Raw genomic sequence first — 27452 nt, forward strand, 5'->3', positions numbered from 1 at the left:
AATAGGTAGAAAATATTTTTCACGGTGCAGTAGTGCAAGCCAAGTTGCATTTGTTGTTGTGGCTAGTGATTGGGCTACAAAGCTTCACAGTGAATATCACCTGTGTCAAATGTTCGCATTCGTTTTGTTAGGGGCGCCGCAAGGAGTCATGCGTCAGTGCATTTGCCCTTCAATTTTGAACGTCGTTGGTTTTCATATATATGAATATTTGTCTGCGCGTCTGAAGTGCACATGCTTGCAGCGAGTGCGCGCATCTGTGTAACATGCCAGCTGATAGCTAAGGTGAAACAAAGTTTCTTGTTGCCGTGTGGTACTTCTGGCGTATGGAAGAGATGCAGACAGGCGATGCACTCTCCTGCTATACTGTCATCTCATGTCATTCAGAGATTGTGTTTTCCGACTTTCTAAAATTATGAGACTAGTTAAGCTGAATCAAGCGTTTCGAAGGTAACATGTGCAAGTTCAAGCCACTTGTATTGGTTGAGCTGAAACTGACGTTTCAATTCAACAAAGGGCCTGTTATCAGGATAACATTTTGGTGGCCTTGGGCATTGCGCATGCACTTGCTTGCCGGGCAAGGATCTCCAGCTCAAGGGCTTGTACACTTATAAACGTACGGACAAATCTGTTCAAGTCTACAGAGTTGGATGCGTAACGGGTAAGACATGCATTTGTACTGCATGCCCCGGAAAACTTTTCAAGATTATACAGCCGCCTTAGTATGACTGGATTAACGGGAACTAGAGGCCTGAAACCCCGAATCAGATCTTTGTTTTTGCAGTAACAAATGCCAACACCTATGCCCGGCAGGAATCTATTAGTGGCAATCTCTGAAATGTGTTGTCCTTTCTAGTCTGAAGCAGTATGTGGAAGCTTATTGACGCGCCCTCAAGCGTTTGCGCTTTTGCCATAATGTGTCTGCGGTATAGTTTTCTGTCAAATGGACATTTTGATGCTGATTTTATTGGATATGTTGGACACATATTTCGGAATATTTGACTCATCAGGCACTGTAGGTCTTCAAAAACGACACACGGCAGCATGCCTTCAGAAAGTGCGATGAAATTAGCAGGTGTTGGAGCCCTTTACTTGAGTTCAGGTTATCTTGTCATATGTCGGCAACTTGTACGGCAATGTGCTGCAGCACAGCGCAAACTAAGGTATCGCTGGTAAACGAAAAAAACAATGCGCGCAAAAAGTGCTTATGTTGTTTTGTGTAGCTGATTTCGGCTTCATATGCCATGAGCTATCTGAAAACCTCAACACACAACTATGTACTTTGCTCCAAGTCCAGTTGACGCTGTTTCGAAAGCAAACATTTAGGCCTCTCACGCACAAAACGCTGCGTGGAACGATTGTCGATACAGTTGTGGCCTTCGTAATTACAGGCAACTCGACTCCGCGAGTATCACAAGGAAAAAGGCCTATTTGGCTCTGCCCAACGCAGACTTGCCAGGTCTAATTGGCAAACAAAACAGGCACTTGCTGGTAATCTTATTGTCTAACTACTCATGCGGCGTGCACAGGTAATATACTATTTGCCTTACGTCACCATTTGAGAAATTCCTGAGGGTAGAGGGCCATCAATAGATGCTTCCCCACCAAGCTGTGTTTGACGAAACTCTATGAGGTGAAGACTTGCGCAGCACGCTCTTCTGCACGTTTTATTGCTAATTGTATCTTAAACATTTTTTTGCCTGGTGAAACAAATGATCATTATGAGTGCGTTGGCGTTTGAAGAATGTAAGTCAAGTTTGAAAAAGTTTTTTGATCTGCCGTTTTCGAATCGAATCATCTTGCCCCTCTTGCCCTTGTTTTACTGGCTTGGATATAAAACCATTACTTTCTGAGTCGCGTTCCTACTGCTTCGATCGAGCTTTAGTGCATGCAAGAGTCTTCTTCTCAATAGCTTCAATGGTGGGAAACGCTTCCACCAATACATAATTGCATTGCATCGGAATTTCAATGCCGTGTGATGTGTGCGTCCTTGTTGATTAACGTAGATGAAATTAAACGCTCACAAGAGATCATTCTCATGCTTACTATGAGAATTCGACGTTCGCGGAATTTGTTTTTCAGATGCTGGACATGCTTATTCTGTCACTGATAAGCGTATAGTTGAGAATAATTCATGCGTCCACGATGTCAGAAAACTGCATGTCCATTCTATTATTAAAATGTATATACATTGAAAAATGTCCTTTAAAAATCTTTCGATGAGAGCGTTGGGCTCAAACGACAGCTTTTGAGACTAGAAGGATGTGGCTCATCATGCTTAAAATCAGGACTAACAAGTATGTTGCAGGAGATTGTGACATCTTCTGACCTTACGCATATCAAACGATGCTCGGAAAATACATCCAGGTTTTGCGCTCGTGCTTTCGCTAGCTGTATGCTTCTTTCCTCAGTGGCGTTTATGAGGGCTTGTTTAACACCGCTCTCAAGCCTTCTGTCTGAACGCTTCGATGGATACTCAAGATAGCTTTTTTTTTCCCACGACTTTAGAGCTTCGAAGATTGCATAAATCATGCCATCCCACCTCGTGTTACCATTGGCGCCTGTCTGCTGATGTTAAACCTCTCGCCATGCCATGCTGTTTCTTAGCCGGCTACTCAGGAATAACCTCAGTAAATGTGGAATTGTGCTGGTGTGGAACAAACTCCTCGCAGGTGATTTGCGTCACATGCCTTTTGCACATGGGTTGGTTATTATTGGGATTACATGTGTAAGGTCTTGTCGATATGTGCAAATTATTTACTACCATCAATGCTTTCAACCGTGTTTCGTCTGGAGTCAAGCTTCTATATTTATTTGTATGAACGACAAGAATTTGGAATTTCGCTCATTGTAGCTTCTAGCTAAACAGATGCTGTCGTCCAATACTTCTCATTTTGACATCGTGACTGCCTGTAGACCATTCGAAAATCACGCCCACGTATTCTTTGCATACGGGCGCTGCCTGCAGATAGTGCGCTCTGCTCTCAGTGCCTGATTTACATGGCAACTAGGCCGTCTTATGTGTGCAATCTCGACACCCATCTAATTTTAACTTGTTCTTGTGTTTGGAACGGTTCTAGCATATGGGGACAGCTAAGTCTAGATACAATACTTGATGAATGTACAGACAGTTCGCGGCTACTCTTATAGTCTCAGGCGATTCATGCGTCGCATGTGAAAAGATCTGTCGGCTGTTATTGCTCGCATGCTGCTGAAGGGCAACGCTGGAATGCAACGAAGCAGGTATTATCACTTCGAACATAGGCGCCCCAATTTACATACGCGGTGCCGGAACATCTTAAGCTGATTTGTTCGGGTTGTACATAATCATTGATTCAGTATGCAGGAAAATCTACAGCAGAATTCTTTGGGACGGCATATGCCAAGCAGGATATGACGCGCTGCCATTGCTCCAATAAGACAAAACACTTTTTTAGTGAGACTGTACTGCCTCTGCACTTTAATCTTTTCAACAACAAATTGTGACGGATCATGAGAGTCTTAACATTGGCGTGCTTCATACTGCAGCAACAGAAGTTAGAGCTTTTGCATTAAACGCGGTAGACGCTAATCAATGTCAGCGGCCGACAACGGACACTTCGCAAAGTACACCACTTAAACCTTCGGATTACAAAGCACATGATCGTGCTACGGAGTCAGGATACAGCACTCCACACTCGGCAGTGTATGAAGCTATTCACCTCAGGAACAACTCCATTTCGTGTGCATATGCAGGCATCAACAACGGTGGTGTGACTGCTATGCAATGACTGCCAGTTCAAAACACTTCGCTACTACAGAGTGTTGGTATGCCTGCGTATTGTGCACGTAATGACCCCATTGCCGTCTTAGGACTAGTAATTATGGCTGTCTTGAGTGCATGATATTTAAATTAAGGGTACAGCGGAAAATATGGATGCGCAAGTTCTCCTGAAAACGCAATACAGAAAATACATCACTTCACTAACTACTGGTTGCTCAGACAGTGCGCGCACAACTTCATGTGCAGTACGTAGTCTCATCGGCCTAGCTGTATACTGCAACGAACAGAGCTTAATTCAACGCTGCCGACTACGATTATCTTCTTGTATTAGCTAGCGATTAATGTGAAACAGTGGAAACGATGAAGATTGTGAGCACTGGACAGCTCGTAAAATAGACCCAGAATACAACTGGGATGTAGCACTTCAAAGCTGCTTCCATAAAACAAAAACGACTAGCGACGCTTTAATGTCTCAGCGAGTCCTAGTGGTTTATGCTTTGCATGTTCAAGGCAGTGAGTGCATGTGAACAGCTTTGATGTATATATGATAGCCAACATACGCAACTATGAGACCTGCCTGAGGTAGTTCCAATTCAGAACGCATTAATGCCCGCAGCCTTGCCTTGATATTAACTTTCACGATTTGCTTGGCTCTTAAAAAAAAAGCTGCTTATTGTTGGGGGAGGACGCTTAGTGCTGCGAGGACAGCGCGCTTCAGTTTTTGACTCTGTGCCGGCGGTCTTTGGACAATGCGGAAAGCTGTTGGAGTGAACTATTGAAGAGTTGCGCCAGAACAAGTGAGAATTCATCGATTGAGAAGTATGCTGTTAATGATGCTTGCTGTTGGTTGACGCGCTACAATGTATCTGCAAGCTCGTGGGCTTTTGGGATAGTTAGCACTGCTGGGTGGTTAACAATTGTGCACGCTCGAGGCGGCTACTTGTGCCATGGGGCTTTTACTATATTCAGTCTAACACTGTGGTTGACTCGGTGTTCGCAGGATGTCTGGGCTATTAGAAATTGATTGAACTGCTCATTGCTAACTAATTATAGTGTTTCATTCAAGGTATTAATGCTTTATTGAAACCCATGAAGGCTGCGTCTACATTCATTAATCATTTCAGGGAAAGTGCCGTGAGGGCACTCCGTTAGCAAGAAACCCATTGATTAAGCCTTACCTGCGTTTAGGACGTTATTGGACAGACAAATACGTCAAACATAAACTTCACTATGTACTCAAGGGTCACGCACTGAAAGACAGTACGCAGAAAATCACTGCATGACGGACCGGGGATTTCATAGTGCTGCAAGAACAAAAATCCAGAAACAGTCGAGAAGCATTTTTTTCTTGATAGGGCTTGCAACTCACTCCTTCAAAATAGTCATGTATAGCTAGCGCAGATGTGACTTCTAAAACAGGTAGTAAGTCTAAAAATGAGTCCTTAATGTCACAACAACCGAAAATTGATTGCACAGCTTTCGAGCCAAAAATTCAGGGTACTTGGGGCGAAATGGAATGCTCCTTTGCTGCATGTTCCAGCTACACTAAAAAGTGGGTGTACAAATGCACAGAAAACCTGTCGCAGGACATAGTATATGATGAAGCTTCTAAAAGCAAATGATGGTACAGATAGAGATAATCAGCACGTCCTAGCGAGAGCTGTATGTGAACATCTGGAACAATGAAGGTTGTGAGCATTGTAGAGCTCGAAAAGTAGACCCAGAATACATATGGGATGTGGCACTTCAACGCTCCCTCCATAAAACGAAAACGACTGGAGAAACTTTAATGCCTCAACGAGTCCTAGAAATTCACATTGTGCATGTTCAAGGCAGTGAGTGCATGTGGACCGTTTTGATGTAAGTGTGTTAATCAACCTGCGCAGAGATGAGAGCTGTGTGGGGTCCACTCTCGCTGCAAATCAGGGAGCATCAACACTCGCAGCCTTGCCTTGATATTAACTTTTACGATTTGCTTGGCTCTTGAACAAAGTTGAGTGTTGTTGGGAGAAGACACTTAGTGCTGCGAGGACAGCATGCTTTAGCTTTTGACTCTGTCCGGTCGATATGGAAAGCTCTTGGAGTGGACTGTTGCAGAGTTGCGCCAGAACAAGTGAGAATCCACCGATTGAGAAGTATGCTGTTAATGATGCTTGCTGTTGGTTGACGGACTACAATGTATCTGAAAGGTCGTGTGTTTTTGGAATTATTTCGCACTGTTGGGTGGGTAACAGTTTTGCTTGCTCGAGTTGGTTCATTCAAAAAATCTTGTCTTTGCGAATGTCTCAGGATTAATGCTGCATCTACGTATAGTAAAGGGGACATTGGGCATTTTATGCGATTACGACGCCTCTTGACGCAGAGGCACAAAAGAAAATGTGCCTATTGAGTAGTACAGCTTGTGCGCAAATAATGGCAGGAAATCCCGGCATGGTTCAGAACAGTCGAAGGCCTGCGACGATGAGCCCCCATGCTACTCTGCCCTGGCCACATAAGCAGGCTTTTTGCATGTGATGCTCCCAAATCACTTTAGAGTGTGATAGACGTCAAATTATGGTGTCTGTATTACGTGAAAGCTCAGCTATCATGATCAGATGCCTGCCATACACCAAACAGCAGGTATAAATTTTCGATTAGGCAAACAAGGGTGTTCCTGAATGAAATAATTGGCGTTCAATCAAAATAAAATTCATACTTTACTAGCAACAATGTTAAGAAGCAAAGCTCCAGCAGAAGCGTACCTAATCAAAGTACGGTTAAACAGAAAGCCTTCAGAGATTCGCAATAACACTGTCTTCAAGAAGCAGTGCCGGTTTGGCGAAGCGAGAATCATATTTTGCAACCAAAAACGACTATCATGACAGGCCCAATTTGTTGAGAGTACTGCTTGGAACAAAACACCATGATTGAGTTATGCAGGTTGCAGAATCTCCGCACCTCAATTTGCATGCAGTTGTTTCGTTACAGCCTTAATGCCACTACACGGTTGCAATTGAATTCGCTTTCCCCCATGTTTGTGTGTAAAGTGTGTAAGTGAAACTTTCGAAACGTTGCACCTCGTAGAAAAAGCAAGGATTTGGTGGTGTGGCATCTCGACTAGCGGGCGCTTACCTGCACGTTGTGAAGTTAGGCGTACCAATATTTTTTGCTTCTTTTGCACCCAGCATGATCTATATAGCGCAATTCCTCGCAGTAGCGCTGTATATTTAAAGCCTGTTTTACACTTCTTACACGACCGTCCTTTTGTGCTGTACACAGACACGCCAGTGGTGTACGCTTGACGCCGGAATCTAAATAGGGAAACCATGGTTGATGGCCGCTACAACGCTCGCTCAAGAGTAGTTGGTATAAGGGGTCGCTGAACAGTAGTTGAATTATGGGAGAATGAAAGTAAGTACTGTCTGGAGTCTCGAGTGATCAAGTCAATGCAGGCGACACCAAGGCATCATAATTTCAGTTAGTGAGCAGGACACTGTGACCGCATCAATGTATATTGTGTGTTATTCTTTTTTCTCCTGACGTTATAAAAGCTCTTGGTCGGCAGAAGTAGACGCATCTGAGTGGCTAGATTAGTACGTGGCGAAGATGCTGGCTTGTCTAGAGTGTATAAGCGGGAGAACACGCCGACTAGGAGTCACTGCAAAAATGGTGAGAAACAAACAGTTTCGGGGGTCGCTTACAGTGTCATGAGGTTGAAGATATGCACTGTAACTTAGGCGGCTGGACGTCGCCATATCCAGCTTGTGCGTTTTTCTGTCTGTGGCCACGTGGATATATAATTTGCGGTATTCGTTCTCCTGTAGGAAAATTTAAATTTGCTCAGGCACTTTTTTTCAAGGGAGAAGCACATCTCGTCAATGATTTCCCCCAGTTGGCTGTTATGTTTTATTTTCCTTGCAATCCTATGAGACTCGTCTGGTTCCTGATATGTGACTTGGTTAAGCTTTACCAATCTTTTTACTGCTTCCTAGCCGGCATACTATTTTATGTCTGCTTTTTATGTAGGCCAAGAATTTTCGTAGCGCACTAATATAGTCACTCTGCCTCGCCCTGCTTTTGACTGTCGATTCGAATTCCAGTAGATCACGGTGCGCTCAGTCAATACAATGTATACTGGATGAAGCGCCTTTATCCACTATTATGTGTTTTCGTAATGTTGGACGCATAGTCGCCTCCAGGGTGCGGAAGTTCCACGGACTTACGTTCCGGCTCCGAAGATTCTTCAAAATCATGGTTTTGCCTAATGGTGCAGTTGAAAATCGTCATAAGTCGTCAGTTAAAAGTTTGCGAAGCTTTCACGAAACTGCATAGCCCATGGTTGGTGGCATATGGTTTTTCAGCTTTGTCCTTGCCGGCGCAGACATGTTCTGAAAAGTCATATTTAAAGGGCACTGCTTATTGAAACGCACTGTCTCCCCAAATGCTGCTTGCACAAACGCTACTCTTGCTCTTCCAACATTTTTAGCATAGGCGTGTGCTCCTAGAGGGGAAACAGATAAGGAAAAGATGAAAGCCGCAACACGTAACACACACAGAACATGTTGATGCTGGCTTCATCAGTGCACGTGCGATTCTAGACGCATCCTCCGCGCCGCTGAAAATACGTGCTATCAAACACCTCCACAGGAGGTCCCTACACATGTTCTTACACATTCAATGCAACGCTCTAGGCTGTAAGTCATTTCATTTCGACAGCGAAGTTGTGGGTTTGAATGGTACGAGATGCTTTGTGTTTGTTCCGCATCATTCATGAGTGCCATTGTCAACCGATGCGTACATCTTGCAGAATGCGAGAGAGCATTATTTAAAGGTGAATATACGGTGATGGGGAAGATACAAATCCCCTTTGAGAAACAAAACCGCGTACTATTGAAAGCAAGGCAGGCTGTTAAAAGAGGTGCACGATGCACAGTGCATGCGCGGCGCAATATAGTGTGCTTCTATACACCGTACCAATGTTAACAAATTCGTATTGCCATCAGCTCTTTTGCTTTAAAAATGTCCTTACTATGAGAAATAACCAAACGACAAGTTTATTTTTGTTGAGCTCCGCAAGTGAGGCTGCATATGGACGCTTGTGTTGGTTTGTGAATTATAGGGCACGCTGCATTAGTTGATGTTCCTATGTAGTCAGCAAGGGGTTTTAACGACACGCAAAATACATTTCTGTCGCTGAGGCCAAAGGCGCTCTCTTTTGTCAGCGTTTACAAAGCCTTTTCCTCGATGTTGTTTGTCTAGTAACCTTGTCGCCTAGCCTCAAACGCAGTTTTCTTCACCTTGCATTTTTTCCATGAATCTTTGATTCGAACTTCCAGGAGCAACCCCCGTAAAGACGGCTGACCGTTGCTCTCGCTGGACTCCCAAATGAAGGGACTAACCCTTGTTTTATAAGGTGTAATATTGACGCTGTTTGCCAAGCTTGTATGCCGCTTCCCATCACTAAGTAGCAGCTTCCGTCTGACTGAGTTGCCAACAGCACAGGAAGAAGTAATAAAGGCTTCGGTGATGGGCTAGTTACAACTAATGGACTGGTTAAACTGAACAAAAGCGACGCTCATCTGTTGGCGCCTAATTTTCTAACATGGTCACTAGCTCTCAATATGACTATTCATAAGATCGTGCGTGGGCAACGTGCTGGTACTTGCAGCGGGTGCAGTTTATTTGATCTAGTTCACGAGAGTTTTTCAAGGTGTATTGGGATACTTGGAGCGAACTCGGCCCAATGTTTCTGCTCATATCTTACCGTTAGGTGAGCTCAGTTGTTTCATATCTCGTGCCATCATCGCACCGGCGTTTGTTGCACGAAGCGCGTCGACGTGTTGAACTTAGAAGGAATAAAACTGCTAGCTGTTATGTAACACTTGCCTGGCTTTTTAGGAGTTGATTTGATTCTTTTTCCGTTGAGACGCCGCGTTGGTGAACAGTGCTTTTACATGCCAACTCGAGATAATAATGGTATGCATTGGGCTGCAAACGACCTCTGCTTAATCTGATGCATGGAGACATCGGTTGTGTGGAGAAAATATCCGCCAAATGGCTGCTTTGCCCTGTGGCCTGGAGATAAAGGGGCAAGTCGATGAGTCTTTCGTTGGAGGCAATGAGCCTTGGGAGTAAATTTTGATTCTACAAGAATGTCATGCAATGCTTGAGCAATGAAGGGTTAATATATGAGTAACCTGAAGCATCAATGTCATTTGCCTGAAGGGAATGCGAGCTGTTGGCAAGGCGGTGCGTGGCGTTTCGGATTACCTGTTCGTATTGCCGTTGCAGGTCACTGTTTAGTGTATGAATAGTGTCTTCAAAAGCCACGCTATTTGGCTGGCGAGATGTCGCCTCGCGTACTCAATACGGGCTGACGGTGTACACCACTCACGTCGGAGACTTGCTCCCTGCTGTACAATGGCTGACGCAGCCTGGTCCTTTGCCGCTCGTGTAGTAATCAGAATTCCCGGCGTACGTCATCAGTCATGCTGCAGCTTGAGGAATCCATTAATAACTGAAGCTAAGGTACCGATTCCTAAAGCAATCAGTTGTTCGCTGCGATCTTGAGAAAACCTCGCAAGTGCATTAGTTGCTGTACAAGCCTCAGCTTACAACAAAGAGGGATGGATTGAGGTTAGTTTTGTAAGCTCAAGCGGCATACTTTGGGTGTGCATGCGGTGTTGTCGGCATTTTGAGAGCACGGTAATACTGTGATAATATGTTGAGTTTTATCCCGACCAATGAAATGCGAATCGTTCCATGATGCAAATGAAGGGCATACCAAGCGACTCCGTGAAGTTACATCTCCAGTACACATATGTGCACAACGGTGTGTTGACGTGCTGCGGACTGTCGCACGTAACATGCATCCCTATATTTATGTACATACTGAGCACCCGAATTTCAAATTGCCTTTGCCAGCGTCGATAAGATTGGTTCTCTGAGCTTTTCCCCTACATGATGCTCTTGTAAGAAGTGCGGATTAGCTCGATTTGCAGCATGTTGCGTGTATTGCGCTGAGCATGAACTGGAGAGGCATGGTTCTCTGACGTTCCGATTTTTGTTCCTGGCCGTAGATAGACCTACCTCATCAAAAGTTGGGTGCTTCATGATGCAGTGAACATGTAGGGCTTCGTACGTACCTGAAAATCTGGTAGAATAGAAATTAATTGGCTGCAGAGCACTTGCTTCCTGAAGAATTGGGTGAGCAGTAGCCTGACATGGACAACACGCCGGCTGCTGCAATGGAACAAGCTTCATTATGTTTGTCCTAGTTCGCTCACTCTGCCCGATGTTTCTGCCTATGCCTTTTGGTTTTAGATGCGCTTAGTGGTTTTTATTATGTCTCGCACCATCATGCGCGCCGGCGTTTGTTGCACGAAGTGCGTTGACGTGTTCCGTTTGAAAAAAAACTAAAGCTACTAGCTGTTATATTACACTTTTCTGGCATCTATGGATTAGGAGCTGCCTTGCTTTTTCTCGCCGTCCCACGTTATATTGGTGAACATTAGTTGGCACAGCTGCATCTTGACGATGGTGCCGCTTTATCAACCAGTGATGTAGTATAATTTTTTCGCATGTTCAATGCACTGCAGTCTCCTGCCGATTGTGGCCATTCTGTTAACAGCTCGTATGTCTCAACCGTTTCAAACGCCGAGCGAATGGGCGGCAATGCGCAACATGATGCTGGAAGCAGTCAAGATTTGTCCCTCGTACAAATGTGTTTTGCAATAACATTATGGCGGTAATTTTTGCACGTTACCTGTGAAAAGGTAGCAAAGAAGCATCAAAGAGCAAGCGTTGTGGTGGGTTATGTGCAGCACTTCATTCTGGTAACCACTCATTTGCTGGTGACCATGCTGGCGCTTTTTTGCTTGGTATTTTGGGCTTGATATGCGTTCCGGTAAAAACACTAACGTTCGGTTGTAGACTTGTCTGGAATCAATGGAGCAAAGCAAAATCAGCTTTTGTTTTTGCTTAAAGCATCGCTACTCTCGGTAATCTCTACACGAGTCGCCGCAGTGGCTGATTGAGTCTGCGATTTGAGCGGTTCCAAAAAGTCATGCATTTTATGTTAGTGATAATTGATCGTGTATATGACCACAGACAAAGTGCAATACTTCAAAAAAGTGCCGCGTCAAAAAATATGAAAGAATGCCGATTGCTTGTGACGTTGGCTGCGGCATTTGCTTAGATGTAAACCCTGTGCAATATTGAAAATTGCATATTTGATTATTTCTTGCGTAGAAAACAGAACTAACCGTCAGTTTGGCGCTAGCTTCCTCTTGATTCGGTAAGATCGTGCGTGAAGGTCTTGACAATTTTTCAGTCAACTGTATAGGCGTGTCTAATCAACTCGCAACCGAAAGTATTCACTACTGCACTGAAGAGAGCTAGAACTGTGCTAGAGCTGACAACGTGAAAAGACATTTCTCGTTTGCTCGAGACATAATGAACATGCGAGCTACAAGCTGCATGAATTTCATGTGGATTTCGTATCCATTACCCTCTGTTGTTCTTAAGTATAAACCTTTTGGGCAGGGTTGCCACTGCATTTTTGCGAAAATCGTGCCTCGCTACGTTTATCAGATTGCCTTCAATATCCAGTGCCTCATAAATGATTGCATAGTGCTTTGCCGAAGTTTGCCTCCACTGGACTACTCAAACCTTTGGCAAACATGTTAACATAAAGCAACAACTATAATACACACGAACTACAGGCACAGATGAGCGAACAGTGCAATTGACGGACCATCAGCTGAGGGCTGCAAAGCTTTGTTTTAATAGCCACAGCTATTAGTTTTGCTTTGTCTACCTTCCAGACGTTTGGATGAGACGTCCAGAGAACGCGTAAGTGTGCGTTTGCTGCCTTTTGCGCTCCACCATCAGCTTCCCCGAACGGCTAATTGGTCGCAATATCATTGTTGGCGCTAGCGGCAGCATATAATGATCCAACGGCACATCTGGCACTTGAAAATTGAGAATGCTAACGTACGTTTCAGTCCTATTCAGGCTGTCATTCTTTACGTGCCAGTTCAATTCAGCGGGACCATGAGATCGGAAAAAAGTTCATGGTGCTACAAAGTGGGCCTTTGCATTTATGTGCAATATGACACAATGTCCGTGCTTGCGCAGAAGGAATGTACTCGTAATTGAAACGCAACACTGTTTCTAGCAATGTCTTTGCCTCCAGTTTGTAAAAAGAGCTGCAAAAACGTCGCGGTCTCTTTAAAATCCCGAATCGTCGCTTTATGTGTCTCTGAAGATGTCCATCCGCTCCAGTGTCAATGAATTCCAGGAATGTGTTCTCGCCTTTTACTCTCTTACTGCGTCCCGTGCTAGTGCGTGGATACTCCTTTGGCTCTCGAGAAAGCATATACGCGTGCGTGCATGGCAGCCTTCGTAGAAGTTTCGTTTCGGTTGTCCCGCCAGTGGCGTTGAAAGTTCCAGTAGTTTCCATCAAACAGAAGAATACCTGACCATTTAGTGACTTGTCAAATCGTCTATTAGGAAGCGCTGCATTGCATCAAGCAAAAGCTGGCGTCTATTTTGCGCAAGTGTTGTCGGTTTTCGATACCAACTGTGTATTTGGTCACGCGTTGAGCTTATTCAAAATGACAGCGCGTTTTTTCTTTTGTATGTTTTTCTGACGAAAGAACCCTCCAGAGTGTGCTTTCAAGGTGTGCGTGCACTTCGGCGTGTTACGGTCCAATATGAGGAATGGAAAACAGTAAAGGACATGCTTTTGAACTCATGGCAAGTCTTATTTTTTATATACAGCATTCGCCACAACGGGCCATTGCTTTCTATTTTCCTTTTCACTATTGCATGACGTGTTTAGATCGTGCGTTCCATATGCTGTATTCAAAAGAAGAGAAGCTTACAACTCCAAACCTTTCACTATCTGCTGTCTCAGGACACTTAGGCACATTCAACGTTTACTCGAGTTGATTGAGCAGCTCAGTACATACAGGCTTCCTGCAACACGAGCATAAGATCGGTGCACAACCCTGCCACAATGTCTAGTCTTGTCCTAGAGAATATTTTCTGCCAAAATACGCAATCCTGCGAAGTAGTTTACGCATACTTGACATGGAATGCTTTGCGTCCAGCCTTTGCTGCACGGGACAAATGCAGCAATGACTCATCGTCTCAGCAACAGCCATGCTGAGACGATGAGTCCTCGCCGCATTTGTCCCGTGCAGTACGCACAATGTGGGGGATGCACCAGGCTATGGGTTGCACAGAAACAATCATTTCCATGTTTGCATGTTCCTGGCATTATTCGTTGTGCAGTTAGGTCGATATTTATGCGCATATTGAAATAGGCGTCTCTGCCCCTGCTGCTCTTGTTCGTGAATATGTCCCTCCTGCTAATTACCCATATGCGTACCACTCATCCTTCTCAGATGGTGCGCTAATGGGCCTTGTGGCGGCTAGACAGCACAATGTAAAATTTTCACTGTTATTGATGTTACCTCTCGCAACGACAGTATGTATGATGCAGCTTGTCCCAAGGCGTCTGGTTGAACAAAACAGATGGAACCATTGTGAGTCCGCTGGCTTGACCAGCTGATGCTATGTTAACATACGACGGGAATAAATATACTGCTAAACGATTTCTTCATGGCGCGCTGACTCTCCTTCATGGCCATGGAACTAATGCTAACCGTGGACGCTGCTGTGCTCTATGAGGCGTCGACATACTCTGTTTTTGTACCACCCAATACCGTTTGCAGACGCAGACGGAATGAATGACTCTGGCCCTTATCAGCGCACCAGCAGCTCAATCTTTTGTGCGTAATCAAGAAAACAAACAAACTGCATTGGGTGAAGAAATTCTACAAACCGATTCGCCACACCGTCCGCCGTTGTAGGCGTGAGTAATGCACAAACAGTTTCTCGAAGCGCCTGCGCACTACTTGATGCATACACAAGTGCCTAGACATGAAGGGCCATGAAAAACAACGCGTATACCGCATGACAAAATGGATTAGTGGCGAACCTAGGGTTAGCCTGAGACAGACGCGCGTTGCGAGCTGGTCCTTTAGGCCAAGATGTGATGCGTTCCTACTTGGCAAGCCCCCAGCTACTTGAGCCCAGCTGGTGAGTAATGATCTTCTTGGCCTGTCAACTACAGGTTAAGTTTGCGTGAACGAAACTAAGCTTGCAAGTGAGACGGTTGAAGCGAAAACGCCAGGGAGCACGGACCAACTGGGAATGGCTTGTAGAGCTGTGTCTCGGTTCCACAGGTCTGGATGGCTGGTTAGTTTCTAGCTGATCTGAAAGAGAAAGCAGTGTTTTCAAGGGGGTAACTGTATACAGTGTTCATATCCCTTGCTCACGACCATGTGCACTGGTTGCAGCTTGTAGAAGCATAATTCATAGTGAGAGTTGCTTTCTGGCATCTTTGTTCTTAGAAAGCATGTTGTGATAAAGATTGCTTGATTTGCATGGACAATTTGCATTCCCTAGGAACCTAAGCCACTCGAAAAGAATTTTCGAAGAACCTTCATGGTGTCGTTGCCAGCTGGCAATTTACTTGGCAGGTGCTTGGTGAACAATTCAACGAGGAACAGGCGGCGGCCCTTCATGCCCTTTAGCACCTGCACCCCGCAGAAAAGCTGGAAATCGTGCTGTTGCCGTTTCTCCTAAATTTCGTTGTTGCATTAATAAATCTTGATAAGGTCAGCTCAAGATCTTCTTGTGTAGCGCCAACCCTCTTCATATATGAGAGATATCACCGTGCACCCACTGCACCAAAACAAATGCCAATCTGAAAGTTTTCCACTAATGGGCTCGCTGCCGCATTTCTTCAATAAAGGCCTTCTTACGGGCCTTTTGCAGCTGCCGACTATTTGGTAGCTGGCGTAGTAGTGCGTTTTGAAGTTACCTCTCTGCTTGTTTGCTTCAATCGTCGTGTCCCAAAACAATTTTTTCCACTGTCACACAGATCACCTGCAGATGAACTTGGTATATGTCTGCATATACATCTCATATAAGACTCGAGAAACAATATTTATCCGCACCAGTATAGAATATCGCATCGTGCACGGACCAAACATGCTTTTCAGATATTCCTGGTTTGCGTAGCGACACTTGGTTGTTCCACCACGTCATCAACAGCTCACTATAAAGACAACCGAGGATCCTCGGCTCCCAGCAAATGCAACTGTTTCAGTTCTCCGCACGAATGGACTTGCAAGCCGTCGTTTTTACTGCTTGGCTGCCTGCTATCATTTTGTTTCTCTGCTGCTTGCTGAAAGCACACTTATGAAGATAATTGTGCCGTGAGACTGTTACTGCATGCAGTCGCTGCCCTAGCGCTAACAGCAAGCTTCCATCCATCGTTGGCGCATCTTAGCGGCCAAGATTCGCCGTCAACTGCTTCGCGGGAAATATCGGGAACAAGTGCCTCTAATACTTGAGATTTTCCCTCAGTGGCGGCGGTTTCTACCGTTCTCCGAGTTGGTTCATTGAGCGTTATCGCCTTGCGCATGAGACACTGCATTTGCGTTGTGTGCTGAGATTGTAAGCAGATATTTTCGCCTTCGTTTGTTTTTTTACATGCACGCAAAAAATGCAAAAGCATGAAGACGACATTTAAGCAGGTTGTTACATGCCACGGTTTGTGTTTCGTTGATTTCTTGATAGTGAATTATCGTGAAAGTTCTCGGGGCATAATAAGTGAACATAACATCTTTTGCTGTTGATTACTTGCGTTTCATGCAGTGTGAAAGCATCCATACACCACGCAGGAGCATAAGCGTTCCAAGAATGACGTTGACTGACTTTCTGGTTGAAGCTGGTTGAAGTAGGAACACGTGTGTGTGTTGCGTTGCATAGGAAAAGCAAAAAGGAAATTATATTCAAGCGTAACGAATGGCTAACATATACGGACACTTATCTGGTGAAGCCTCTCTTCGCAACGTACTGCATGAGTGCACGCTTGGCGCTAAAGTGGCAATATACAGGTGCGCACTAAAGAGGCAATACAATGCTTACAGTTATCCTGTGGGCTCAAGCTGCAGCAGTCTCATTTTACCACACCGAGAGCGCTGTGAGCATTATCAGTGAGGTCCAGAGTCACCGTTTCCTGGGACTCCTAGGTTTTGAAATTTTGTGTTCCTTTAAGCCAAGTCCAGCACGCTCTTTTCTGGGGCTCCTGAATTCACACTACTGACGCAATCATGATGTCCGTATATGCACGGCATATACTACGCTTTCTCCGGCTGCGCAGGCTGGGAGACTTGAGCAGAAAATGTCTTAAGGCGACTACTATCAGTTAGGATGTCGGGTAGCTACAAATTTACAACACCTATTTGGGGTACTTTTTAGTGCATTAGATTTTTGCATGCCATCTTCGGTATGTTAGCGGTTGTGATTAACGAGCTTAAAGAAAATTCATGAGACGTAAAGTGCGTTTTATTCTAGATCGCATTATATTACAGGTCATTTATGTGCCTGCAGAAGACCTTTGGTCATTGATAATGAGAATGAATATTAAGTTGCAGAGTGCGAAAGTGTGGAAGAAATATATACATGCCGTAGAGGTGAAAACTGTGAAACAGAAGCCTACAGTCCCTAGAGTGTAATCCTAAGTCCCATATGAAGACTTAAGGGGTATGAACGATCCCGAAAATCGCGAAAAAGCTAATACGCTGACTTGAGATGGTATCAACGCCATTTGTTGTAACATTTATCCATCAAGTACTTGCGCAGTGAATAGCCCTTGCGCCATTGTGCACGTCTTCGCCAGCATACTCGCTGCACATGGGTTCGACCTATGTGTCACGAACGGCCAGTTTCGTACTCATAGAGAGGCGGTCGATGCAGCATGTGAAGACATGAAAAGAACGTTCTGCACTAAGCTCGTGCGTCACTCTTTTTTTTGCCCCGTACTTTGCTGAAGCCAGTGACTGTGAAACTTCAACGGGACTGTATGAAAATGGTTTGTGTTCAGCAGCTTTCTATTTCTCAGTTCCATGCTTGTAGTCTAATGCCATAGGTAACTGCGGCATCACGGTTTGCGAGATTTTAACGTTAGCATGGTGAACTAACTCTCACATAAATTGCTTAATCTTATTCTTTGTCTGCCGGGTTGTTGCAGCTCAGCGGTGCACAGCATCCTGGAGAGCTTGCCCACAGTTGTAGTTTTGTTCTTCGCTGCACTGAAATATGTGCAAGTCCAATTGTTCAAAAGCGTTCCTGCAATGCGAAATTTACGTCGCACGCACCTAATTCTACAGGTTGAAAGCGCCTTTAGTTGTTTTGACCTATGTTATGCAGCATTTTGCCCAGATACCACTTTTCTTTCATGAACAAGAATGTGCGTGATACATGCTGTAATGTCATTTTGGCCGAGTATGGATTCAACAATAACAGGAAAGGTGATTCATTTGCTTCCACGTCATGCTGCATTTAGAAAATAACTGTTTAAGCAGCTTTCACTGCAGTAACAAATAATTCGTAGTTAAGTGTTTGTACGCCTTGACTTTTCTTCAGCCCAAGCACTTATTTTCATGGGTCTTCGTTGTGCCTTGCGCTTTATCGGAATTGTTTGCTACTTGCTGGTTTATTTGGCAGCGTTACGACGCCAGAAGAGTTTTTGATGCCCTGAGATCGCCTTAGATGAAATGTGGGCCTTCAGAGGCTATACAATTCATGCCAGTGTACCGTTGTCAATTGCTTGTGAGAATAAGCGGAACAAATCTAACGCTTCGTATGCAGTGTGGAGTGTGGCGCCGTTTATGTCACATTTATGAAATGCGAGCGTTTGGAGCTTTTACTGTGTATTGACCAGGAACAAAGTTTCCAGTAGGTTTGACGCGTCGCCGAGAGTTCTGCCTTATCAAAAACAAAATTAAATAAGATATGCACTCCACAGGCTAATGAAAATCTGAAACTGCTGGTTTCAAACGTTTTCGGGCTTGTAAGCCTAGCAGCGAAGATGGCACTATGAACGTTTTGCTACAAAGGCGAAAAAAACGGTTTTTGTGTAGAACGTCGCAGGTCCATGAATTGAAGGGCTGAGAAAATGAAGAAGTCCCAATGAACATTGTGAAGAACGTAGATGGCGTTTGTTCTGGCCTTTTTCCAGAGAAACGTCCATATACTTCATAGCATCGGTCAATATCAAGCTATCCTGCACATTGTAAGAACGTAAGCTACATATGTCCATGGTTGCTGACTAACTGGAACATTGCCCTATTCGTGACATGTCTGCTATCAGTTATTGACGCTATCTTGAGGCGCTTTGTGTGAAAAAACGAAAACAACCGTGGTGAGCTCGCCGATTTGACTGGCAACTCCTGCCTTTACAGGATGCGGAGGGCTTCAGTATATCGCTAAACAGTTTGTCCACATGACGTCTTGAATCTCTTCTGTGATCATGGTCAGCGTACCCGCCTTAGGCATGTATGTTGCAGGAGTCAACAAGCATTTGGTTGCCAGCTCTAATCAGCTCGCCGATGACTCAATCTTCTGTGCGTAATAGAGAACACAAATAAACTTGATTAGGTGGCGGAATTATATCAAGCGACTCGTTGCACTGTGCACCGTTGAAGGAGTGAGTAATGCATAAACAGTTTCTCGAAACGCCTGCGCATTACTCGATGCATACGCGAGTGCACAGACTTGAGCGGGCATTACGAACCACGCATAGACCCAAATGCGCTAGTGGCGAATGTAGACCTTGTCCGAGGGAGACGCATGTTGCGAGTTGGTCTCTGAGGCCATGAGGTGATGCGTTCCCTATGTGGCATGCACTAGCCCATTTAACTCTGCTTCCGCTACTGGTACGGGCGTTGTTGCTGCCTGTAGCACTGGCGGATCGCTGCAATGAGGTTCTACAAACTCATATCGAAGGGTGCATCTTCAGATCTTCGGGCGTGAACTCGTTTCACCGAGAAAATACCCCTAGGGGAATGAATAGGGCAACAGCGCGTGCGTCCTTGCGAGTCGGGATTGTGCTAATCCTGAAATGCTCATTTTTATACCTGCCGTTCTGTTGCATATGACTACTGGTCGAAATAATTGCGCTTGCTCAGACTCCAGGTCAAAAAAGTGCCAGACGTGCGCCTGCGTGAAGCCTGCTACGGCGGATAGGAAGTGCGTTCCGTGGAGACGGTCTGGCGCGTGTGCGTTTGGTGGGCAACAGTCAGCCAACCCAGGAAGATTTTGAACAGCCCTGCTCACCTGAAACGTTACGTTTCGTCCCTTGAGTCGTCACGGACAGTCGGTTTGCAAATCGCCAACGTGTCTCAGATGACAGAAACGCCGTCTCGCTCGGCGCTGAAGTCTTTCATCTCCGAGTTATCAAGTCTCGGTGGACCTGCTCCGTATCAGTGGGCGTAGCCAAGGGGGCAAACGCTGGGACGTTGGAGTTGTCAGTGGTCTTGACAGCCAGTGCGTTCCTGTGTTGAGTGGCAATCCAAGCCCCTAGCTCCTAGCTCTGTTATTTTTTGTCGCCATTATATGCCATGTTAGACGACAGGAAAGCCCTTAACGGGCGTTGGTGCAGTATGCATTTTTGTGGATTTGCTGTGAGAAGGGGTCGAGGTTCATACTTTCACCGGTTATGTCCCAGTTGTGGCGTTTGGCATTGGAGTGCGATGCGGCGTTGAAACGAGCATGTTGCAGGGTGGCGGCAACCCAACAAACGTGATCAGTGTGGAATTCACTTTGTGCATGACGAAAGGGTTGTGAGTATGTGAGGAGACGTGCGAGAGGTGCGTGCGAAGAAACGTTGCGGCGCGCTCCAAGCTGGAGCAGCACGTTTTGTTCAAAGCAAGTGAATGTTCGTATTTTATTCATTCAATAAGAAGGCCCGCTACAATGAATACACTATGCGCTGGAAGGCGTGATTTATGGCGGTCAGCCTTTAATAGGACAAGACCATAAAGCATTGCAGTGAAGTGATGGCGCTTAGATTGCAGTTCGGGCTGTAGTTGGCTTCGTGCTATTCTGTGACGTGCAGACAGTACTTGCCTATTGCGTAACGCGTGAGCTTGTGGGTGATGGGACTGGTTCTAGCTGGCTATCTCGATGTTTTCATCTCACTGTGTTTGCACACGGCATGTTTTCTTACTCTGCAGACAGTATGTGTCACGTGCCAGGGAAGGTTGTGGATTTCTGGTGGAATTCTGATTCTGGCAAGGAACCGAAAGAATGAGCTGCAAGCTTTCTTTCCATCGACGCCGGCGAACTGGGTGGGTGTGGATAGGATGGCAGTTTTTACTGTCACAACGCGCTCTCGAACATTGTCTTGTGCATCATTCGAAACGTTCCTAGTGTCTGCGTGGAAGTATGTGCGTTGCGGCGAATAGGCTTCGACATGCTTCGTCGCGTGTTTGTGTCGTCGCCGTGCGTGTGTCAGCTTTACATTATTCTGTGTATTACTTTGTCGACTGCAGAGGCGAGCGCGTAGAACCGTATGTCGTGACCTTTGGATTTTGGAGGCTTTGTTTGTTGCGATACGACATCAGCGCATGGGCAGCAGGTTTGGCAGCGATTTGTGGCAGCACGTACGTCGAACCGTTGAGCAGGCCTTGCACGTGCTGCGTGTCCGTGTCATATGATCCATATTTAGTATTGCGTAGAGAGAGAACGAATGCGTGCATGGGAAAGACTCCCTGAGTTATCAAATGATATATGCTCAGATTATTTGGGGAGAGGTTGCAGTATGCGCCACGGAAACGGAAAGCCTTTAGCCATACGTCTACTTTGATTTCAATTGCATGTAAGGGCCATGCTTCTCTGTTCACTCGCATTGGCTGTTCTGTTTGCTTCTGCGTAGGGGACGGAAACGTGGAACCGCATGTGCGGCGCAGCCCAGTAATTTTGACAAGTGGCTGTTTGTTGTAGCTTTTTTGGTGGGGGACCGACTGCCAATGCTACAGCAAATTGTGGAGTTGGAGTTGGACGGCTGCATCGTTTCCGCGCATGCGAAGCGTTTTGTGTTTGTTTGGCTGGTGAAGTGCCGGTCTGCGTTTACCTCGCCGAGCCACTAAGACGGCAGGCGCATAGTCCATTTGGGGCACTTGCACCTATAGGGTCGGCAACTGCTCTGCGACTCATCAATGGTTAGAGCCGTGCACTGCCGCAGCTGTGCAAAGAGTGCTGCTCACGGGACAGGTTGATGCTTATGCTACGAGCCGACGTGTTGAATAGAGCGGGCGCCGTTGAACGTGCACACGCATTTGAAGAGCTGATCTCCCGTGTCGCAAAGGTTCAACAGAACACCTATATATATGCACACAAGAGAAGATACGCTAGACCACCGCATATGTGAACAGTGTCCACAGTACACTTTTGCGTCAATTGCAGCTGCTCTCCAGTTGTCTGTTTCACGACCTCCCATCGCAGAGTATGGAACTCGCAAGGAGAGGCTTGCCAGTTCGTCAGCTCCTTCGTGGCAGAGCGTGTCCGGACAGTTGGGCAAGAGCACATTTTCCGACATAGGGTAGTGGACTTGGGTGTATGGAGCCTGAGTGTTTATGGGACTTGCGGGATGTTGTCCTAGTGGGTGTCGTGGCTATCTGTAACTCTCTCAGATCGTTGCAGTGAGGTTCTATGAAATCATATCACAGGATGTGTCTTCAGATCTTCAGGGCGTGAAATCGTTGTACCGAGACACCTGCTTTCGCAGAATGAATGACGCAACAGACTGTGAGTGGCTGCGATTCAGGACTGCGCTGTTCCTGAAATGCACTTTTTTCTTGTGATTGGGGTTCTCCTCCGCTTGCTTGAGACGAGGCAACCGTGCGAAATGCTCTATTTATCTCTTCATCCATTCAGACATTAGAAAATATGCCCGTAAAACGAACAAGCCCACCAAGCAGCTGCTATGATGTTAAAGGACGTGCCAAAAGCTAGCTGACTGACAAACGTCGGAGCAGGCATTTGTTTGGATGCATAGCCTGAACGTTTGGTGGAAAGGTTCTGGCGCCTGCGTTTGATGAGCAACAGTCAGCCAACCCAGGAAGATTTTTAACAGACCTGCCCACCTGAAACATTACCTTTCGTGCCTTGAGTCGTCACGGACAGTCGGTTTGCAAATCGCCAACGTGTCTCAGATGACAGAAACGCCGTCCCGCTCGGCGCTGAAGTCTTCCATCTCCGCGAGTTATCAAGTCTCGGTGGACCTGCTCCGTATCAGTGGGCGTAGCCAAGGGGGCAAACGCTGGGACGTTGGAGTTGTCAGTGGTCTTGACAGCCAGTGCGTTCCTGTGTTGAGTGGCAATCCAAGCCCCTAGCTCCTAGCTCTGTTATTTTTTGTCGCCATTATATGCCATGTTAGACGACAGGAAAGCCCTTAACGGGCGTTGGTGCAGTATGCATTTTTGTGGATTTGCTGTGAGAAGGGGTCGAGGTTCATACTTTCACCGGTTATGTCCCAGTTGTGGCGTTTGGCATTGGAGTGCGATGCGGCGTTGAAACGAGCATGTTGTAGGGTGGCGGCATCCCAACAAACGTGATCAGTGTGGGATTCACTTTGTGCATGACGAAAAGGCTGTGAGTATGTGAGGAGACGTGCGAGAGGTGCGTGCGAAGAAACGTTGCGGCGCGCTCCAAGCTGGAGCAGCACGTTTTGTTCAAAGCAAGTGAATGTTCTGCCTCTTTCTAGTCAGTGAGGAAACCAACTACGCGGATTACGGTATGTGCAGGCAGGCATGATTTTTGGCGGTCAGCCTTTAATAGGACAAGACCATAAAGCGTTGCAGTGAAGTGATGGCGCTTAGATTGCAGTTCGGGCTGTAGTTGGCTTCGTGCTATTCTGTGACGTGCAGACAGTACGTGCCTGCCGCTTTAAGTGTGAGCGTGTGGGTGATGGGACTGGTTCTAGCTGGCTATCTCGATGTTTTCATCTCACTGTGTTTGCACACGGCATGTTTTCTTACTCTGCAGACAGTATGTGTCACGTGCCAGGGAAGGTTGTGGATTTCTGGTGGAATTCTGATTCTGGCAAGGAACCGAAAGAATGAGCTGCAAGCTTTCTTTCCATCGACGCCGGCGAACTGGGTGGGTGTGGATAGGATGGCAGTCTCTACTGTCACAACGCACTCTTGAGCATTGTTTTGTGCACGTGTCGAAACGTTTCCTGTGCCTGCGTGAAAGTGTGCGCGTTATGGCGAATAGGCTTCGACATGCTTCGTCGCGTGTTTGTGTCGTCGCCGTGCGTGTGTCAGCTTTACATTATTCTGTGTATTACTTTGTCGACTGCAGAGGCGAGCGCGTAGAACCGTATGTCGTGACCTTTGGATTTTGGAGGCTTTGTTTGTTGCGATACGACATCAGCGCATGGGCAGCAGGTTTGGCAGCGATTTGTGGCAGCACGTACGTCGAACCGTTGAGCAGGCCTTGCACGTGCTGCGTGTCCGTGTCATATGATCCATATTTAGTATTGCGTAGAGAGAGAACGAATGCGTGCATGGGAAAGACTCCCTGAGTTATCAAATGATATATGCTCAGATTATTTGGGGAGAGGTTGCAGTATGCGCCACGGAAACGGAAAGCCTTTAGCCATACGTCTACTTTGATTTCAATTGCATGTAAGGGCCATGCTTCTCTGTTCACTCGCATTGGCTGTTCTGTTTGCTTCTGCGTAGGGGACGGAAACGTGGAACCGCGTGTGCGGCGCAGCCCAGTAATTTTGACAAGTGGCTGTTTGTTGTAGCCTTTTTGGTGGGGGACCGACTGCTAATGCTACAGCAAATTGTGGAATTGGAGTTGGACGGCTGCATGTTTACGCGCATGCGAAGCGTTTTGCTTTTGTTTGGCTGGTGAAGCGCCGGTCTGCGTTTACCTCGCCGAGCCACTAAGACGGCAGGCGCATAGTCCATTTGGGGCACTTGCACCTATAGGGTCGGCAACTGCTCTGCGACTCACCAATGGTTAGAGCCGTGCACTGCCGCAGCTGTGCAAAGAGTGCTGCTCACGGGACAGGTTGATGCTTATGCTACGAGCCGACGTGTTGAATAGAGCGGGCGCCGTTGAACGTGCACACGCATTTGAAGAGCTGATCTCCCGTGTCGCAAAGGTTCAACAGAACACCTATATATATATGCACACAAGAGAAGATACGCTAGACCACCGCATATGTGAACAGTGTCCACAGTACACTTTTGCGTCAATTGCAGCTGCTCTCCAGTTGTCTGTTTCACGACCTCCCATCGCAGAGTATGGAACTCGCAAGGAGAGGCTTGCCAGTTCGTCAGCTCCTTCGTGGCAGAGCGTGTCCGGACAGTTGGGCAAGAGCACATTGTCTGGCATGAAGTGGTGGTCTTGGCTGTGTGCAACGGCCCGAGTGTTTGCGAGCGTTGTGAGCTGTTGGTGTTGGAGTGGGCGTCGTTGCTGTCTGTGGCGTTTCAGCGGCGTTACAGCAATGTTTTACAAAGTCGTATCGAAGATTGCGTTTTACCGAGACAACAACCTTCACAGGATGCATGGGGCAACGGACTGTGAGTGGTTGCGAGTCACGATTGCGCTGATCCTGAATTTTCATTTTTTCTTTCGCATGCCTTTCAGTTGCGTGTGCCTGCTAGTTGAGGCGATTGTGTTTGCGCAGACTGCTGAACAACAACAGTGCCACGTGTGCGCGTCTGTCACTGGAGTCCGACCATATGCATCTCCGCACTTCCTCTGTGCAAACGACTCTGTTTGTCCTTTCATCCAATCGCACATCACAAGTTTGCCGTTAGATCATACAAGGCGGGCAAGCAGCTGTTGTGGTGTCGAAGGACTGGCAAACGGTTCGCTCATTGACACCAGGAAGAGCTAGAGCTTGTTGGGTGGATAGCCTCTGCGTTTGGTGGAGAGGTTCTGGCGCGCGTGCGTTTGGTGGGCAACAGTCTGTGTACATAGAAAGCTTTTCAGCAGCACTGCGCTCCTGAAACGTTATCTTTCGTGCCTTGAGTCGTCACGGGCAGTCGGTTTGCAAATCGCCAACGTGTCTCAGATGACAGAAACGCCGTCTCGCTCGGCGCTGAAGTCTTTCATCTCCGCGAGTTATCAAGTCTCGGTGGACCTGTTCCGTATCAGTGGGCGTAGCCAAGGGGGCAAACGCTGGGACGTTGGAGTTGTCAGTGGTCTTGACAGCCAGTGCGTTCCTGTGTTGAGTGGCAATCCAAGCCCCTAGCTCCTAGCTCTGTTATTTTTTGTCGCCATTATATGCCATGTTAGACGACAGGAAAGCCCTTAACGGGCGTTGGTGCAGTATGCATTTTTGTGGATTTGCTGTGAGAAGGGGTCGAGGTTCATACTTTCACCGGTTATGTCCCAGTTGTGGCGTTTGGCATTGGAGTGCGATGCGGCGTTGAAACGAGCATGTTGTAGGGTGGCGGCATCCCAACAAACGTGATCAGTGTGGGATTCACTTTGTGCATGACGAAAGGGCTGTGAGTATGTGAGGAGACGTGCGAGAGGTGCGTGCGAAGAAACGTTGCGGCGCGCTCCAAGCTGGAGCAGCACGTTTTGTTCAAAGCAAGTGAATGTTCTGCCTCTTTCTAGTCAGTGAGGAAACCAACTACGCGGATTACGGTATGTGCAGGCAGGCATGATTTTTGGCGGTCAGCCTTTAATAGGACAAGACCATAAAGCGTTGCAGTGAAGTGATGGCGCTTAGATTGCAGTTCGGGCTGTAGTTGGCCTCGTGCTATTTTGTGACGTGCAGACAGTACGTGCCTGCCGCTTTAAGTGTGAGCGTGTGGGTGATGGGACTGGTTCTAGCTGGCTATCTCGATGTTTTCATCTCACTGTGTTTGCACACGGCATGTTTTCTTACTCTGCAGACAGTATGTGTCACGTGCCAGGGAAGGTTGTGGATTTCTGGTGGAATTCTGATTCTGGCAAGGAACCGAAAGAATGAGCTGCAAGCTTTCTTTCCATCGACGCCGGCGAACTGGGTGGGTGTGGATAGGATGGCAGTCTCTACTGTCACAACGCGCTCTCGAACATTGTCTTGTGCATCTTTCGAAACGTTCCTAATGTCTGCGTGAAAGTGTGCGCGTTATGGCGAATAGGCTCCGACATGCTTCGTCGCGTGTTTGTGTCGTCGCCGTGCGTGTGTCAGCTTTACATTATTCTGTGTATTACTTTGTCGACTGCAGAGGCGAGCGCGTAGAACCGTATGTCGTGACCTTTGGATTTTGGAGGCTTTGTTGCGATACGACATCAGCGCATGGGCAGCAGGTTTGGCAGCGATTTGTGGCAGCACGTACGTCGAACCGTTGAGCAGGCCTTGCACGTGCTGCATGTTCGTGTCATATGATCCATATTTAGTATTGCGTAGAGAGAGAACGAATGCGTGCATGGGAAAGACTCCCTGAGTTATCAAATGATATATGCTCAGATTATTTGGGGAGAGGTTGCAGTATGTGCCACGGAAACGGAAAGCCTTTAGCCATACGTCTACTTTGATTTCAATTGCATGTAAGGGCCATGCTTCTCTGTTCACTCGCATTGGCTGTTCTGTTTGCTTCTGCGTAGGGGACGGAAACGTGGAACCGCATGTGCGGCGCAGCCCAGTAATTTTGACAAGTGGCTGTTTGTTGTAGCTTTTTTGGTGGGGGACCGACTGCCAATGCTACAGCAAATTGTGGAATTGGAGTTGGACGGCTGCATGTTTACGCGCATGCGAAGCGTTTTGCTTTTGTTTGGCTGGTGAAGCGCCGGTCTGCGTTTACCTCGCCGAGCCACTAAGACGGCAGGC

This window comes from Eimeria tenella, genomic scaffold, assembly GCF_000499545.2.
Source record: "Eimeria tenella Houghton genomic scaffold, Eth_scaff14, whole genome shotgun sequence".
Lineage (NCBI taxonomy): Eukaryota > Apicomplexa > Conoidasida > Eucoccidiorida > Eimeriidae > Eimeria > Eimeria tenella.